We start from the raw sequence: 19,841 nt of genomic DNA on the forward strand, positions 1-19,841 counted from the left end.
AGGTGCTATATCACCATTGTTTCTTAAAGCTGAATAGTACTCCATGGTATACATATACCACATTTTATTAATCCACTCATGTATTTTTTTTATTTTACAGTTAAAATGCTAAAAACAAAAAGTAAAAAAAAAATAGGATGGAATTTTTATTTGCTCTCCCAGCTACATTCTGTGATTCTTCTGCTCATATGTGTGTGGTCTAAGATCTTGATGCCTAAAGTCCAAAAACTGTTGAAGTAGATGGCAAATCCATCTTTACTTGGGAATATGGCCAATGCTCCAGAGAATAGACATGGTTCAAAACAATTTCCTTTTGGAATTCAGAATCTTTCTGCCTTTTATTTGTCTCCAGGGAAAACAAGGTGACATAGGCTACTTGTCACCAGTGAGAATTTCTAACACTTGGTGTCAGGAAGCTAGGCAATAAATCTCAGTGGACTAAACCACTGCCTTAAGTGGCTTACTCGTGCCTTAGCACTCCCCGAATAGCCTCTAACAATGACTGCAAAAGCTGTACTTTACAGAACCCAGAGTTGATCTTTATTTAATCTATCCATCCATTGTGTGAACTTTGTCACCTGGGAATTGTAAGAAGAAAAATGAGTCACCAAGACTTGTACATTGTGAAAGGCAAACTTCCCCCTTCCTCCTCAAGGAGTCCTGGAAATTAAATCTTTTATTCCTTAGCAATTCACTAAGTGTTTGCAATCACGATCCACACATTTAGTCATTGTCAAGATGGATATTTCTAAAGGAATTATTTTTTCATTTCATGGTGAGAATCTTTTATCTTCCAGATACTTCAATTACTGGCAGACACTGGATGTGAGAGGCTCAAGTGGCAAGGCTTCGTTTGTCCATCAGTGCTCAGGGATGAGAAGCACACATGTGCTATGTTGCGTTCAATGTCTGATGAGCCATAGCAACCTCTTTTGTGGACATTGATGGAGATTTCTGAAACTTGATTTGGGGGTCTCCCTTTTCAATCAACATCTTAAAAAAAGAAAGGCAATACCTAGCGATGATTATACTGGTCAATTTCTCTTTCCTTTTCATATAACTCATGTAGAATAAGCTGCATCATGAATAAACCCCGAGTGACTCGAGAGTGCAGAAGGTAAATTATTTGCATGAGGCCGTAGAGAGTATATTTCACAAAGGGCTTCCCAAGGATGCCAATGTATTGAGTTGTAGTGGTAATTGGATGGGTGGAGAAACATCTTGGGAGAGAAAAATACCTCCATAAAAACATTTGGTGGTGATTGGAAAGATTTTTTGACTGGTGGGGTTTCTGGTCTTGGGGAATACAATAAATACTATGAAACAAAACACAGAAGTCAGAGGTGAAAATAGCAAACTTGTTTTAATTGCTTCTCGATTTGTTTGTAATTTAGAGACAACCACCATGACAAAGTTGCATTCAGAATAAAAGATGTAATTGATAAAATTGAAAAAAACCCCAGTCATCCACCATTGTAAACATGCTTTATCTTGCTCTAATAATAGGTTTTTAAAATGAATTCTGATGACTTTGGCTTCAGGAGCCTTCTGGAGTTTTTGCATAGACCAGATTCAGTGCTGGCAGAGCAGGCTGTGCAGGACCCCATGCCCCTTTGGATCACGCTTCCTTTTGGTCTGGACCTGATGAGCATGGTGTCTTGTTGCCTTCTTATGGAGCTCCCTGGAAGACTGGCTCGGGAGGCCCTGAACATCTGGCCGATGTAGCAGAATCCGTGGGCTGGGACTACATGGAAGCTTTGGCCCAACAGAGTGAAACTGCTGAACTTGAGCTTTTCCACCAGTTTGCTTCACTTTAAAGAGCAGCCTCAGCTTGAACAGCTGGGGCTAAATTGCAGGGGAGAGTGTTTCCGTGAGCTTCACCGGCTTTCCCAAATGCGTGTGTGGAATCTGGCCCCTGTCAGCAGTGCCCAAACACAGCCATCTGATTGTGCCTCAGTGAAAGGAGGATGGTTTCATTTCCCTTTCTAAAGTCCATTTTCCACACCATCGAATCCCCTCTAGCCAGGCCCACTTCTGTTTTTAGTAGGGAGCTGTTCAGGCCAGGAAAACCTGGAAGCACTTATTACTTATATGACTTTGGGGGCGTTCAGGGATTCCCAAGCTTAACCTGCCAGATATATGGCTCAAAGCGAAAGCTAGCCTTTCCTAGCTCAGGATTTAAGTATTTCAGCCTTTTTCTCTATTCCGTACTTTTGGCATTCTTAATCAGAAATCGTGAGGATGACAGGTATGCCTCCATTTCTTCCTCCTGTGCCAAAGACTAACATTACTCATGGTCATTGACTCCTTTCTGCTTAATCTATATTCAACTTCAGAATACTTATTAATGTGGCCAATCAATGCATTAGCTCAGATGCTGAATCCTATTTACTGTCCTTGGTAGGAGTATAGTGGCCAAAACACTGGTAAGCAGGCCTGGCCCCAGCATTGTGAGGAATGGCATGTCAGAGAGAATTGTTAGAATAACTATGTTTTGTCCCAGCTCTACCAGTTAACTGTAGCTACATGAGCCATTTGATTTCTTTGAAATGTAGTTTTCCTCATCTGAAAAAATAGAATATTCTCTCTAGATACGTTGCAATTCATTGTCAATGTGCAGGAATAAATAAGTAGATGTGGATTCCTTTGCAAACTGCTTAATATGGCACACATAGAAGCTGTTAGCAACATAATATATTGCAAACTTCTGCTTCCCTATTCCCTAGACTTAGAGGAACTATCAAGTGCTAGGTACTTTAAGTAAGAACCTAACATTTCCAGTATTAATAGCTGTGAATTGTGCACTAGGTTAAGAATCAGCATATCTGGGTTTTTGCTTCTGTCTTGTAACTAATTCTTAGAACATCTTGGATGTTTGGGCTGTATATCCGTATTTGTAAAATTTGAAGTTTGGATTAGATAGTGATGTTAAGCATTGTTTTTATCATTCAAAACCATATTTCCAATAAAATCTTATAAAACCCTGTTATATAAATGAGATATATAAAAGGATCTATGCTAAATTGTGTCAGAGTGGGATGTTCAGATGCCTGCTTGTTTGACCTCTTCTGAAAGTGTCCCAGAGGCACCTCTATGGCACCCTGGGGTCCCTTGAAACACAATCTGAAAACCTCTATACCAGATATTCTCCGAGGTCCATTCAAACTTTAACATTCTGTGATTCTGAGTGAGCAAGGAAGACTAATCTCTCATCGCTTTGATCAACTTTCTTTCAATATATGGTGGAAACAACTGGAAGTTTATGGCCATCCCTATGCAAGCACAGCTAGCAACTAGAATAAATAACACATCCATTCCTTTGTTTTCTTTTAAGAAGTAGGCTGTAGAGAACATCAGAAGTGTGTCTTACAGTCTTGTCTATGAAACCATCTGTTTTATTAAGCCTTGAATTTCCCATATGCTCTGCCTGAAACAAAGCAGATCTGCAGAAATTTGTTTAGTATCTTCTATGTGCCAGGCATGATGCTGATACTGGGGTTACAAGGGTCACTGAGACACAGCCCTCCCTCAAGGATCTCACACAATCACCGTAGTTTTCAGACTGTGTTCAGCAAATCACAACTGGAACTTTATATCTTGGACCTTACATATCAAGATTTTGTTAGGTTTTTAAGGGTTGGTACAAAAAAATAGTTTGCTTTTCGTATCTGAAATGTTTGGTCTGCCTTATTTATTGTAGCTTATCTTGTCTACACCATCAAGCAGGATGATGGTAACACCTGTGACTGAGGGCCCAGTGATGGCAGCTGTCAAGGAATATGTTTTGGCTCCGTATGTGATTTCTACAAAGCATTTGGACTTTCTTTTTAACAAAAATAAGAAAAAAGATACTTAATATTAATTATTTTTAATTCTGGGAGTTACATCAATGAATGAAATGAAATTAGCTCTCCCCTTTTAAAACTGTGTACAACAAAACCGCTGCATAAGTTTCTTGTTATTTATCCTGAATTTGGTTGAGTAAATGTCATAAAACTGAGCTTTTAAAAAAAGTAATGGGAAAAAATCTCCAATAAGGTAACACTTTTTAGGAGTGGTAATAAAAAAATGGACATATGTAGGTGTTTTAATTTTCTCTTTTTCTTCAATCAAAATAATATTCTCCTTTTTTTCATGCAGGAAAAATATTGCATCATTCAGTAACTGATCAAATTCCAATGATGACATTTTACCTCTGTCATTCCATACTATACTTAGGTATAGAGACCACCACCTAAGCAATTTGCAAAATACATAAGCTTCTGACCAATGGGAAAAAAAAATACAGGTGAAGTAATTGCAAGCATGAAGTACACTTGTTAGGACAACCACCTCAAAACTGATGCCAAACTAAATAAAACCTGTCAACTCATCCTCCAAAGTGCCTTGCTCATGGAGATCGCAGAAGTTACCATAAAAGGAACTTGTAATTTCTCATTTCCTCTCCTCACTCCGTAGAAGGATGGCACAAAGAATTACCCTGTTCTTCTCCTGATCTCCTTAGATCCCATTCTCTTTTAGGAGGTGGGATGGGCTAGAGGGTAGTATTTTGGTTAAGCTGGGGAGGGCGCTCAAAGACTTCACTTCCCATTTGGCAAATCTTTTTGTGGTTTAAATATAGTATTAGAAAAAAAACTTGTTTTTCAACCTCAGGCTAACACATTTCAAGGGACATATCAGAGATAGAGTACAGGAAGCAATAATTAGAAATTATTTTCCTGAAGAGAACATTTTGGATTCAGGTATTGATAAGGACCCACTCTGAAAATGAAGAGGTCGATAAGCTCAAATCAAGATATACTAAAGCCCCTGCCTCCCTCTCCCAACTCATCCTGCATTATGCCACCCTTATTCTCAATGTTCTGGCTTTATCATCTTTCTTTTTCAGTTTCTGGCATACATAAGGCTTTTTGTCCTCAGGATTTTTGGTGTGCAGTCATCTCTACCTGGATAGGTTTTCTCATTATTCTTGATCTAGTTAATTTCTACTGTTTCTTCAGTTCTTAGGTTGTATATAATTTCCTTAGTTAAGCCTTTCTGAAACCCCTCATTTATTTAAATTACAAGCCTTTTATTATTTCTTGATCATAGCCCTTATGATTAAGAGTTTAGGCATTTAAATGATTATTTGTTTAAGGTCTACTTTCTAAGACTAGACATTATGCACATGAAAATTGGGACCTATGTTTACTTTGCTTACCATTGTATACTCAGAGCCTTGCAGAGCACCTGGCAGAATAGTTGCTCAATAAATATTTGTTGAATGAATATGTAATCTGCCTAGCATAAAGTGTGTGTAACGTAGATATTAGTTTCCTCCTCTTTCTCCTCAATAAATCATCAGCTCACTGGCTTATATGGTGGTAGACCCATCATGAGATAGCTTCTCTCTTGTCCTTCCATTTTATTGCTCTACTTCCATAAGTTGAGTACTGTTAATACTTATGAATTGGTATTATATCTCTTCAATCACTGTGAAAGACTTTTAAGTTTCTTAAAATATAAATATTTCCACGTAACTTTACTCAACACCTTGCCCTGAAACAAGCAACTCTACTCAAAGTAGCAAGTCTTAGAGAATAAAATTTTGGAATTCAGTTAGCAAGGGGAACTTTGGAAAAGACCATGGGACATTGAGACAGTGTGGAGCAGTGGAAAGGGCTCAGAAGTTAATATCAGAAGATATGTTCTGAGTTCCTCTTCCAACACCTGGTCACCTCATTATGTCAATTAAACTTCCAAAACTTAATTTCTTTATCTGAAGAATTTTAAGTGTCATGTGAAATAACTTGTGTTAAAAAAACTATAAAGGACTATCGCAGAGTTTCCAGGGGATTATGTGTTTATCAGGCTCTCCTACTGGATTATCAAACAGTTTAGGGCAAGCCCTTTTCTCATTATTTTATCCTCCATAGTTCCTGTTCTTCACTTGCTTAATGACAATGACACTATCTAACTTATAGAACTCATGAAAATGCCACATGGAAAGCATTAGCCTATGGTAGGTATTACAGTTCTACCCCTTTTCTTCTTTTCCCACCACCCCATGCTATGCTGCTTTATAAATATATTACATACCACGTATCTATGTACTATTCTGTGATCTATCAGTTTATAAAGCATACATTAGTTATGATATCAAGCTTCAAAAGACCATGTTTGACCATTTTAATAACTAGTTAACCATAGAGATTAAGTCGATTAAGAGATTTTCCCAAAAGCATAAAACTATCTCATAGAAAGCAAAATGACTGAAATTCAGACCTTGTAACCTCTTAGTTTTGTATTCTTTCTTCCAGCTGTGGCCACTTATAGTGCTACCAGAATCTACATAATGGGAATTTCCTTTTATGCCTTTTATTTTAATTTGTACTTTTTTTTTTTTTTTTTCTGAGGCCTAATGGAGGAATTACCTCTTTTACATTTCTTTTCACATAGGCATTTTTGGCTCAGGCCAATGACCTACCAGCTGCGAGGCCCCGGATAAGTTAGACTGAGTTTTCTCATTTGTAAAATAGACAAGATGGGAGGTCTCATCTCAAAGGTTGTGAGGGTCAGTGAGATAATCTATGTATTGCACTGTGTACAAGTTCTGGCAGGTAGTAAGAGCTCAGTAAATAACAGCTAATGCTATTGATTCTGTTAAGATGACGGGTTTTGCAATTGTCCATCAACTTTATCCTTTAGCAGCCTACTAAACCTCAACAATTTTGTTTTTAATTTTGTAGTAAGTTTCCTAATCTCTCAATATTGGTTCTAATTGAAGAGTCATTAGACTCAAGCCTTTAAGAGGCATTTTATTTAGTTCCTTGCATTTGCAAATTATATGTATAGAGATCTGAAAAAGGGATGTGGCTTCAGGATTCCTACCTAAGAGGGTTCAAGCAATTGGTAGCTATACTGTCAGAGCCGAGATGCGAGGGTAAAATGATAGCAACTTTGGTCTCCCCACATACTAGGGTGGATTTGGCCTGTCTGCTTGTGGGATGTTCTCTTCCTCCTTTGGTGTTCCACATAAAACTCTCTGGGAAGTGGGTGGTCTTCCCATATGGAAGAGGTTCCTTCTACATTCTCAGATATCTGAGTTTTTATGACATCACTGAGTCGTCTGTTCCTGTTCCAGAAAATTCTGGTGGCATAGCACAGGGCATCAATCCACTAACCACCACAATTAAGGAAGAGCAAGGAACTAAAATTTATTGGGTGTGTATGACGTGCCTGGTACCGTGTGTAGATGGTTTAGAGGCATTCTCACATTTAGTGTCTCCAACACCCCTGGAGGTCTGACTACAGCTAATGGTTGAGTGGATGGCACTATTGCTATAATTGAATGGTTGATTCATTCATGGGTCCTGTGCTGTGCAGAGCGAACATTCTCTTAGCTAACATTGGCCCCTCTGAAAAGAATTGTTTGTCAAATATCAGGAGCCCCCAATTTAGGAAGAAAAGTGCAAGATTTCTGCCTTGGTATTCCATTTGACAAAACTACTTAGATTCCTTGCTTACTAGTATTATGAGTGGCTTGTTGAAAGGATCTGCCTTAATATACCCCCAGTTCCCTCAGCTGGACACTTAACCTCTACCTATGAATTTAAATCTGCTCTAGGTTCAGGAACCAGTTAAATGGTTGGGTCAGGAGGATTTCTCTGCATCTCAATAGCTTTGCTGGGTCACGTTTTGATCTGACACCTTGGTTCAAGGTAATTGGGTCCTTGATTTAATTAAGCCAAAACACATCTTGCTCTCTCAAGCCTATATCTTGGTCCCTCCAGTACTCAAGTTCTGTTGCATCCTCATTGGAAAAGTCAAAGACTGCTGTATTCCAGAACCCCAGCCTTGAGGGGTCCCCCTGGGTATCCTACTGACTTAGTCATGCTCTTTGGAACATCTCTCTCAAGGCATGTGCTTGATTTGTGCATTCAAATGCCACAATTCTCCACCAAATATCCAAATGTTTTTGTGTTAATAAAACAAGGCTTTCATGAATGTCACTTAGAAGGAAGCTAACCAAATCACTCTGGCAGTACTTCAGTTTAACATTAAACAATAATCTTAAAAGACACAGGAGAAATTAAAAGATTTCACAAATGGTAATCTAATTAGTACAGAAAATTACTGGACTGAGTTTTCAATTCATGTATTCCAGTGTTTTAGCAGGAGGTCTGGGGAATGGGAGAGGGCTAACTGTGCTTGTAGTTATAGATACACAAGCTATTTTTCTAACACATTTAATCTCATGATTGCAACTTTGTAACCAAACGTTTACTCGGTACTTCATAAAAAGGACCCTATTTTTCATTCACTTTTAACCTTCTCTGAGGGAGGGAATGTGGAATTGATGATTCATTTTTGTGTTGCTACATTTACAACTGGGGATATCTTTGCTTCCTGTGAACCGATCAGTTCCAACATTCGTGGAAACATTTTGACTACCACTGTTTACTAGCATAAAAATCTGTTTTATAAACTGTGAGAATCACTATTTCTATGTAAAATGTCAGTAGTTTAAAAATGGCAATAAATACTTAAGGGAGGAAGGAGATAAAGTATTTAACTGATTCTAAAGCTTGATATCCCAAGCTATATAATTTAATTACAACAGCCCCACCCTCCAGTTCTTTAATATTTTACCAAATACATTTCATGAATAACTATTAGCCAAGTACTTTTGGAGTTCATGATTAAATATTAACGGTTATTTTTACAAAATGTATAGGAATATTTCACAGGATTATGCCTATGAATGTAAATGAGTTTGCAGACATTTTGAAAGAAGCTTGTGGTTTCTTTTAGTGACACCTGCTTTGGTTATTATTTACTACTAGAAAAGCATTATTTTTGGCTAATGGTCACCATTTTCCTTCTTCTGCATCAGTGTAGCTTATGGCTTATTATCATATGCAAGTGTAATTTTACCAGGGGAATGAGTAATAAAAAAAATTTGTAATTTATCCTACCAAGCTTGAATGGGAATCCACTTGCTTTGGATATTTTCAGCCAGGCATAATATATCCCCATCCTTGGCTGTGAAACAGTGTGGATCTTCTTAACTGAGTCCCTGACAGATGGTTTCAGCGTTTTCAGGACTCCATTTCCAATCATTTTGCCCATATTGCAAAATTGGCCTTGAAAAAGGGTAAAGAGTTGTTATGCTGCATTAACATCCCTTTAGAATTGCTTGCTGTGAAGGGCATGAAGAAGTGAAGGAAATTAAGACAGTAGTGCTTGAAAAATATGCTCCTGGAAGTCAGAAATGTAAGCGACATATTGATGTTCCCAGATTACATCACAATCTCCCTTTGATTTTGATTGTAAATCCCAAAGACACATTAAATGCAATAATAAAAGCACAAAATATTCAGTTAACGTGGCTCATAAGCCATTCTGATGGTACCCGTAATGTGGAAAGTTAGAAAGGGCTGTAGTTTAGGCTGGCTTACCTATCATCTTAAATCCTGCTAATGGGTACCACCATGGACTATTAGACAAACAGGAATTCTCATAGTCCTTTTCAAGTCTTGCTACCAGCTCATAATGAAAGCACTGAAATATCTACATTCATTTTCCAAGAAGCATGAATTGATCACATTCAGCATGCCAAATTTTCATTTTCTTTTGCAGCTTCAGCTGACTGACTTCTTCATCTAAAATGCTGTTCTTTTCTTTTTGTCGCCTTTTAGTTTATGATCAAAATCAATGAGGACTGAAGCTTTCCACAGTCATCTATAAAATGCAATTACTGTATACAACACACAGTAAAACTCCTGTGCTGTATATGTTGAGACATAATTTATGCCACTTACCTCCAGAGAGGTATCGATCTTTTTCTGTGAATGTTTTACAAAAGGGTCTCTTGAGTGCAAGCGTAAGGAAATATGCGGCTATTGGGGCTGATCTATAATTTGATTAATAATGATCAATCTTTAGAACTTGACTCCTTACTGCACTTTTATTGTGATCTGGCCTTAGAGTTTTAGATTTTTTCTTTTGCCATTCTTTTCAGAAGCATAGTTATTTTTGTGTTTTGAATAATGTTACTTGCCTTATCCACGATGTAGCTGTCATCAAGTTGAGTGGCACTGTAGGGTGATGGATACTATATTTGGAGTTAGAAGACCTTAGTTTGGCTTCTGACTCAATCACTTAATATCTGTGTGACCTTAGGTACACTGCTTACCGTCATAAATCTAGGTTTTAACCTCTGTAAAATGGAACCAATGATCTCCTTCAGAGGACATTGTTTTCTGAGGATTAAACGAGATATTTAATACATTTATTCGACAAACATTTATCAACGGGGCATTTTAACAGGCTTTGGAGGACATGATGATGAATAAAACAGACATGATTCCTGCCTTCATGGAGCTTGCACAATCTACTGGTATATAAATAAACTCCATATGCTTCAATATGTTATAGATATGAAAGGTGGTATCATCATCCTCATTGTCATGTTGTTGTCATGCCTGAGAGTGGAAAGCACAATAATGCTGATGCTGTGCCTGGTAGTCGGTCCCATTGGTGGAGGAGGGAGCATTTAGAGCTAATGACATGGAAATTGTTCTGAAGCTGCACAATGAGCCTTCGTAATGCTCCAAAGCTTAGCATTTACTAGTTTATCCCCTTAAGTTTGGCTGGAAACTCTATTTATTGATTATTTCCCTTGTAGCCAGAGTATTCTAACTGAAAGAGACAGAAAGAAAAAGAAGGAAAGGCCCTTTCTTTTTACTCCTCTAAAATGTAATCTATCAGAGTCAATAAGCAGGGAAAGTTCATTTTCAAAGAACAAACCTTCCTGTTTCATCCACAGTCCCCCAGGATGTTATCTTGGGTTACCATGTGATGAATAATCCACCATTCTGTTGACTATCTTTGTGAGGCAGGGCAAATTTATGATTAAGGGGTTGTGGCCCTTTGAACTAAAATGGTTTGGTCATCACCGGGGTTACATTATGGGATTTTCTGTCCCCCAAATAACGTGGGGGTGGTGATTAGCTCACTTGGAGGATATCTTCCTCTGAGGCTCTGCACCAGCCATGGAAAGATGTGTGTTTTAAATTGCTTGTGATTTTAACCCTATAGCTCTGGCTATTTCAACACTGCTGGATGAAAGGTAGGGTTTTTATGCCAGTATTTTGCTGGCATAGAAAATGGCAGCAGGTAAGTAACTGATACATCAGACTGCCTTGTGTGTTGACTTTGCTTATTGCTGTTCCCAGAACCTCATATTCTCCTGGAACATTTGCCTGTACTGTGTGAAGAAAGAACATTTTGTCCTCATAGAGTGAGGGAACAGCTCAGGCCAATTTACCTTGAGCAGGAACCTGGAGAGTAGTATAAACTTCATTGTTATATGACTACAATATATTTTCCTGCCTTGACCTGGAGTAAGTGTCAACTTTTGGGATTAGAGGAAAATTAATTGCCTATTTTCAGCTCACTGAAGTCAGCAACATAATTAAATGCTCATATATATGCAATCAGAAAGATTATATGGTCAAGAAAATGTTCCAGTGGAGTCAAGGTCTACTTTTTGGCTTAAGAACAAAAATCTGAAAGAATTTTCTAGTCAGATGAGAAACTCATGAGTGCATGAAAAGTGATTTCTCTCTCCCTGCCTCCCTCTCTCTCTCTCTCTCTCTCTCTCTCATTCTCTCTCTCATTCTATCTCTCTCAAGTTAAAAGGATTTTCTGAAAGTTTGAGGTGCCAGGAGTAATATGGTGTCTGTATTGGTGTATAAGAGTCATAGAATAGGGCATTTAATATTATTTTTGTTCTCTCAAATAAAAGGAAGAATCCAAAAGTAAAATGAAGGAAAACTTAGGAAGCAGTTAGTTGATTTTTGAAACAATTTTTCTATTAGGAAGGGTCATAGTTATGTATCCTATATATTTTATTGTCTCAGAATATCGAAAGCCCTTCCTGAGAACCAAGATGTCAGCAGGCTCTCAAGGAAGTACTTATTGTCCCACCTGGTTTTCTAATTCCTTTCTTGAATTTTCACAGAAGAATGAATTTTTTTTTATGCAGACAAGCATACTTTCTCTAGGCAGGTATTTATTTCTGCAAAAAGGAGAAGGAACTAACTTTCATAGAATATGGTAAGCCCTGTTATTAGCACTTTAATATATTCAATTTTCCTCTCTTTATATCAACCTATGAGGTAGGTATTATTTTTTCATATTTTACTGCTGTGGGAATTAGAATTTAACTTTTTCTTTCTGCACCCTTATTTGACATCTTTAAGCATCAGTTTCCTATTCATAAAGTGAGGATGATTATACCTTCTTCATAGATATTTAATGATATAATGTGTGTAGAGTGAAGATCACAGTCATATAGTAAAGATTTCAGAAAATGGTCGTTTTTTAAATTTTTGCTATCAATACTACTATATTTTCCCCCACCCCTAAATACCTTGACAATGCCAACAAATGCAGTCAATTATCTGAATACTTTATTTTTGTGAAGTGCAACCAACTGGGTCTATCAAGTTGACAGAATTCTCCCAAACTTAAAACACTGAATTAACTGTTCTTGTTCCAGGCACTCATAATTTCATGGATGGGTCCACATAGGAGTACCGATTTAGTGGTCTGATTTAGTGGTCTAGCTTTCATCGGCATGGAGCAATTCCTTCTGGTGGTTGCAACATGGTCTTTGGAGCCAGAGTGACCTGGGTTCAAATCCCAGGGCTACATGGTGACTGTACCCTCACTAAATGCTATGTCCTTGGCTAAATTTATACCTTTATTTCCTCATCTGTAAAATGGGAGTGATATAGATTTTTGTGAGGTTTTAAAAAAGGGATGTTAAAATAGAAGTTTCAGCAAAACATCATGTGTTAGTTAGGGTTCTCCAAAGAAATAGAACCAGTAGAACCAATAGGAGGTAGATAGGTAGGGATTTATTTTAAGGATTGTGGGGAATGTCGAGTCTGGAATTGGTAGCGCAGGTTGGCAGGCTGGAGATTCCTACTAGAATTGATGAGGCTGAAGGCAGTTTGGAGGCAGAATCCTTCCTCCTCAGGAAACCTCATACATTCTCTTAAGACCTTCAACTGATCAAATGAGGCCCACCCACACATTATGAAGGATAATCTGCTTTATTCAAAGTCTACTGATTTAAGTATTAATCACATCTAAAAAATAATTCCATAGCAACATCGAGGCTGGTGTTTGACCAAACAACTGAACACCATAGCCTAGCCAAGTTGACACATAAGATTAACCATCACACATCATGATACAATGGATGAGAAATTCTAAAGCTGGTTTTCCTTAAATCAATTTCAGAGAGGAGATGGCCAAGAGCCAATTCTATACTTTTCTAGCCTTTTTCAGACCTGAAAGTATGAGAGGGTCTATGGAGAAGGAGGAGGGAGCCTATGGAAAGAACCTAGAGGGTGAGCACTAGATTCCTAGGGGCTGGGGAAGGAGCGGGTGGCAGCTAGTTGGAATGGAGTTATATTAGATAAGTTGCAGTCCTGGGATTCTCCAAATAACACACTAAAATACCCACTGGAGAGTCACCTTCAAAATCTTCCAGCCCAAAAGAGTGCAAAGATTGTTACAACTGTACCACTTCATGTGGGGCATCTCTTCACCCCTTCCCTTTCTTTTCTCCACCCCGACAAAATAAGATCCCTCCACCTACCTCAGAGGAGCTGGTATGTACGTGGGCAGCACAGGGAAAAGAAAGCCAGAAGCCGGTCATGCTCCTCTTTCCTTCCCCACTCTTTTTCAGCCTAAGAAAGTCTGAAGAGGAAGAAGGCAGAAGTTTTAACATTAAGTCAAGTTCAGAGTTTTGATTAATATCATAAACTGGACATTCTAATTTATGAATTGAGATCATATTAATAATTTAGAGTGATAGTAATTGCAATTTAATATCACCCAAGAATGAGCAGAATAACATTGGGACCTGTCCAACTTTTCATTGGGGTCATTGAGAGACAAAAGAAAATTGGGTATTGAGTACTTGAAAATGGTTCTTAAATTGTGGTCCCCAGACCAGCCATAGTAGTGTTGCCTGGGAACGTGTCAGAAATGCAACTTCTTTGGCCTCATCCCAGAACTAGTGACTCAGAAACCCCAAGTGGTGGGGCTTGGCAATTGCAAACCCTTAGGTGATAGTGATGCACACTCAACTTTGAGACCACTTTTTCTAGAACTATGTCTCACAAACAGCACAAGGAAACCATAGTTTACTCTTTTCATGATCAGATACATCTATTTAATGAGCAATGCTTTTCAAAATAAATATAAAGGAGGTAGGTAGTAAATAAGATTTAATCTGTTTTCCTTACTATGGTAATGTTGCAACTGAAGTTTCCTCTTCGGCATGAGGCAATCATCCCTACTCTGCATATTTTGTGAAAATATTGTATCAAATGAGCTAATATGTGAAAACGCTTTTAAAATCATGAAGCACTGTACATACGCAAGTTATTATTATTACAAATACCTTATTTACATAGATATCAACTTCATTTTGAAAGGATATCTCTGGGGTATGCTGATCATTTAACTTTCATTATCACACCTGTCAGCTATTTCCCACCACTAACCAATTAAGTATCAAGCAGAAGAGCCAAATCAGAGGGGGAAATTGGTCAAATCATGGCTGACTGCTTTAGTTTTAGTGAGAAAAAAATAGAGTTGATAGGTTTTGTCTTGGCTGAAATTGTATGTTCAGAGTAACTTTATGTTCATGGGTTTATCAGTCCCTCTTTTTTCCCCTCTTATTTTCAAAAATGTTTTGCCCAGTCTGTAGAAGCAACCTCAGGTGAGGTTTATAATATTTGAAAACCAAAAGGAATTTAAGGATGAGATTGACTTTTTTTTTGACATTTCTATTTGTGGAAAGTCCTTTCCATATTGAAAATAGTCTCTTATTTTCCTTGTTCTTATTGGAACCTCTGTTTTCAGTTCTATTGGGGAATTATAGCACAACATGTTCATGCCTTTATGGATACTGATAATTGTGTGTTACAAACTTTAGTATGCTAGCAGTTAATGAACATACTATTTTGAGGAGCTGTTATGTGCAAAGTCCTAGGGAAGATATTTAATATGTCTTTGCTCAAAGTCATTCTTAGGGCTTAATTAGAGGGCTAAGATTTAGAGCCAGGAAAGGGAAACATGTGATGTCAATCAAATAGAGTCTATATTAGAGTGGTAGGTAATGCAGGGGTGTGGGTTCATTGAAAATTTAGGATTTTAGCTCTGATCAGATAGATGGTATATATTTCATGTACCACGTGAGTATAATGTTTGGCAGTTGGCGTTCCAGGAGCTCGGACCTGAGAATATACAGCATGAAGTATACAGATTCTATACAATGTACTTCCTATCAGGTAAGATGATATGAAGCATGACAAGTGTCTGTGTGATGATCAGTGGTGCTAGATGGGTCTTTCAACTGTGTTAGTGGAGAACTCTTTTTTGGTTCCCACATTGAGCAGAAAGAGACAATTCCTAAGGTTGGGGGTTGTTCACAGCAAACAGGCAGTGCTCCAAGACTACTTTTATCAAGTGCCCAGGCGAAGACCAAGACTCAGCAATGTGGGCCCCGATGCAAGCTGAGCTATGTCGGCTGACAGAGGTCAGTCTGGATTTGAAGATTAGAAGAATGAAACTTGGATTTGGCTTAAGTTGTTTGTAGTTTGGTTAACTATTGAGCTACTAAAACAAGGAGTGCAAAGATAAAAGTACAAGTGAGTGAATGGATACAGTATCTTTCCAGGGCCTCTCAGGTTCCACACAGAGATGTCCCCAAGTTCTGTAACCAATACTGATGCCTGGTGAGAAACTTGCCAAGTCAGAACAACAAAAACTGGGCTGGAGTCTCTGGTCCTCCCGTTCGACAGACAGCCGCATCTTCTCGCGCAGCACCAGCACCGTCTCTGAGACACCAAGGTGAAAGTGAAGGCCGGAATAAACGGCTTTGGCCGTATTGGGCGCCTGGTCACCAGGGCTGCTTTTAACTCTGGCAAAGTGGACATTGTTGCCATCAATGACCCCTTCATTGACCTCAACTACATGGTCTACATGTTCCAGTACGACTCCACCCACGGCAAGTTCCATGGCACAGTCAAGACGGAGAACGGGAAGCTTGTCATCAATGGCCATCCCATAACCATCTTCCAGGAGCGAGATCCCACCAAAATCAAATGGGGGTAAACGGGCGCCGATTACGTTGTGGAGTCCACCGGCGTCTTCACCACCCTGGAGAAGGCCGGGGCTCACCTAGATGGGGGTGCCAAGAGGGTCATCATCTCCGCCCCCTCTGCTGACGCCCCCATGTTTGTGATGGGCGTGAACCACGACAAGTACCAAAACAACCTCACCATCGTCAGCAATGCCTCCTGCACCACCAACTGCTTAGCCCCCCTGGCCAAGGTCATCCATGACAACTTTGGCATCGTGGAGGGACTCATGACCACAGTCCATGCCGTCACCGCCACCCAGAAGACCGTGGATGGCCCGTCTGGGAAGATGTGGCGTGATGGCCGTGGGGCTCTCCAGAACATCATTCCCGCGTCGACTGGCGCAGCCAAGGCCGTGGGCAAGGTCATCCCCGAGCTGAACAGGAAGCTCACTGGCATGGCCTTCCGCGTCCCCACTGCCAACGTGTCGGTGGTGGACCTGACCTGCCGTCTGGAGAAGCCAGCCAAGTATGATGACATCAAGAAGGTGGTGAAGCAGGCGGCGGGTGGCCCCCTCAAGGGAATCCTGGGCTACATTGAGCACCAGGTTGTCTCCTCCGACTTCAACAGTGACACCCACTCTTCCACCTTTGATGCTGGTGCTGGCATCGCCCTCAATGACCACTTTGTAAAGCTCATTGCCTGGTATGACAATGAATTTGGCTACAGCAACAGGGTGGTGGACCTCATGGCCCACATGGCCACCAAGGAGTAAGAGCCCCGGACCACCAGCCCCAGCCAGAGCACAGAGGAAGAGAGAGGCCTCAGATGCTGGGGTGTCCCTGCGTACTCAGTCCCCACCTCCCTGAGAATCTCCCCTCCTCACAACACAGTTTCCATGCCAGAGCCCCTGAAGAATGGGAGGGGCCCAGGGAGCCCCACCTTGTCATGTACCATCAATAAAGTTCCCTGTACTTGGAAAAAAAAAAAAAAAACTGGGCTGGAGTGGCAAGGCCCAATCAACCCTCAAAGGTCTGTTTAGGGGTCTGTAAAGGGGTGCCATAGTTGCACACTTGTGAGTATGGCCTGTGCAGCTGGTCTGGCTGTGGCTTCCCACACCACCACAGACTTCACAGAGAGGGAAGGGTTAGACAAGCAAAGAGACTTCTTATGCGGCCACATTAGTTAAAGGTGATCACCACTTCCCTCATGTGGAAGAACCACATGCAGACATAGAAATCTCTTCATAGCCTTTATAGTTTACTTTCTTATGAATTCAGTGAACTAGAAAGTGAATCACATTTTTATAAAAGAGTGTGGGTTCCTACATTCTGAACAAATCTTTTTGTCATTTTCATGTATTTGTGAGTTAAAATACTGCATCCAAGTATAAACTTGAACTGGCAGAAGTTTCCTGACCGTTAGGTCAAGATTCTGGAACCCAAAGAAGGCAAAATGAAGCAAAGCTTTTGTCAGTGTCTGGCATGGGCTTAAGTAGAGATCACATTTGCATTTTAAATCTAAGTTTCCCTTCAATAGCATCAGCTCCTTTTTGTCTAATACTCCTGGTGGTAATAGCATTGGATCAGGTATTTGAATTTCGTTATGTACGATTTCTCTGGAAAACTGATGACCCATTGATTTGTGGAAATAATCACTAATACAGAATTTTTAAAGTTTGGTGAGCAAGGGAAAGAAAGAATATCATGACGATTAAAAGTATAGACTGTAGGGTCAGGCTGCTTGAGTTGAAATCCAAGTGTGGCATTTCCTAGCTATGTGACTTTGGGCAGGTTGCCAACTTCTCTGGGATTCAGAAATGGTATCTGACTTATTTGGCTGTTGTGAGCATTAAATTAGGTGCTATGTTTTCAACATTCATAACAGTGCCTGACACGTGTTTGCTATTATTATTTCCGAACACAAGCCTCCTCTTTTGTGAAGGGCATGATATTATCTAGACTGCTCAGGGTTTTGCCTGCTGCTGTAATACAGAATTTTGAAAGGAACTTGTTTCATACCTAGAATGGTAATAACACTGTAGCTATTGGAACCAGCTGATGCATTATCCATAATTCTATTAATAATAGCAAAATATGGATTCAACAGCTCTTACTTTCCTAACATCACCTTTCACAGTATCATACAATTTTAATGCAGACCTTTGCCAGTTGGCCTTCTTCATTTATCAGACATATGACCAAAGGTTAAACCACTAGGTAGGGGTCCCCTAGCTTGTGGTTACAGCCAGAATTTGAATATAAATTTTTAGGCCTTTAGCTCTACGAAGTCTCCAATAAAACTTAATGTTCAAAGGTAAACAGCATGGACAAGTTCTCTGTAACTAAAATCTTGAAAGGGTCTAGTCTATAATGGTGGAAAGTATCTTATTAAGTCCTTTAATGACACTTGTTAGTGAGTTGGGATCTTTAGCATATGTTTTTGGTTTTTGTTTTTAGAGCTAGCTTTGAAAAATCTGTCTGCTCTGACAGATATGATTTCTGTCATCTGGCTCTTTCAAGCACTAAGGATCCGTCTTTTCTAAATTTCATAACATAATGTGGCTATCAGCTCTCACCAATGAACTGAAGTTAGGCTTTTCATGTGCACAATGCAAAAATGAGAAATTGCAATTTGTTATTGAGTAATGAAATGGCAAATAATCAGTTCCTGGAAGATTTTAGGAGTTGTGCCATGGAAGATATGACTATAAATTACTGATCCTGAGTACCTTGATGTAGTGATTCTCATACCTGGCCATATATCCTGTATCCTGGGCACCTAAGACCTTTAAAATTGCAGATTCCTAGGTTCATTGAAATCTTTGGAATCCATACATCTAGTGAATGGAATTATTACATAAAAAATTCCATGGCGATTTCTGGTGAATTATTTTTCCAAATGACACATTGAAACAATTCCAAAACTCTGGAGTCATATTTCAAATTCTAGGATCATAGCACTTGGATGCTGATAGGAATTTAGTGTAACATCTAGTTTAGTACTACATGTTATAGGTGAATAAATTAAGATTGGGAATGATTTAGCAATTTTAAGATCATAGAGGTTTAGAGGAGGACGAAAGCTCATCAATTATCTAATATGTCATTGACATTTTATAGATCAAGAAACTGAGAACCAGAGGAGCTGTGTGACTGGCCCCTAGTTACGGTCGGAGTGGCATGTGAGGATGGATCTATCATAACTTCCTATTGTAGAGATAAGAGAACTACAACAGGGACATACTAAAGGTTCTACCCAAGAGTCATGGGTACATCAGTGAAGATGGCAATCAGAGGGTAATGTTCAGGGCCTACATATCCATCCAGTGTCCTGTATGGATATTGTATAATTGTCTGGAAATATTATACATTTAGAGAAAAAATTAATTCAAGTGTCATTTGAGTTGAGATCAATCTTGTTCATTGTTGTTGGAGAGATAACAGAGTGAAGAGAAAAAAGCATTTGGCTGAAAGCTGGGAGATCTGAGATCTGTTCCCACAACCATCACTAATTATTAATAGCACTGTGGGATTGTGTGTAAGTCATTTAACCTCTTCTAATTTCCCTATCTCAGAAATTACAGTGATGATAATATCTTTCCCAAGTAACTTACAGGATCATTGTGAGTATAAAAATTTTTAAAAATGTATGGGCCTCTTGTATACTCCTGGATAGAGCTGTAACGCA

The 19,841-nt window shown here is 39.2% G+C and overlaps 1 protein-coding gene and 1 pseudogene across 2 annotated transcripts in view; both read left to right on the plus strand.

The window, feature by feature from the left end:
- Positions 1 to 19,841, plus strand: part of NXPH1 (neurexophilin 1) — a 329,905-nt gene that overhangs the window by 45,973 nt on the left and 264,091 nt on the right. The gene's annotated exons all lie outside the window — the stretch shown is intronic.
- Positions 15,864 to 17,078, plus strand: LOC105813100 (annotated as a pseudogene). The gene has a single exon (XR_001137644.1). The product of XR_001137644.1 is annotated as a glyceraldehyde-3-phosphate dehydrogenase pseudogene (transcript).

The sequence above is a fragment of the Propithecus coquereli genome, unplaced genomic scaffold (assembly GCF_000956105.1).
Source record: "Propithecus coquereli isolate 6110/MARCELLA unplaced genomic scaffold, Pcoq_1.0 Scaffold108, whole genome shotgun sequence".
Classification (NCBI taxonomy): domain Eukaryota; kingdom Metazoa; phylum Chordata; class Mammalia; order Primates; family Indriidae; genus Propithecus; species Propithecus coquereli.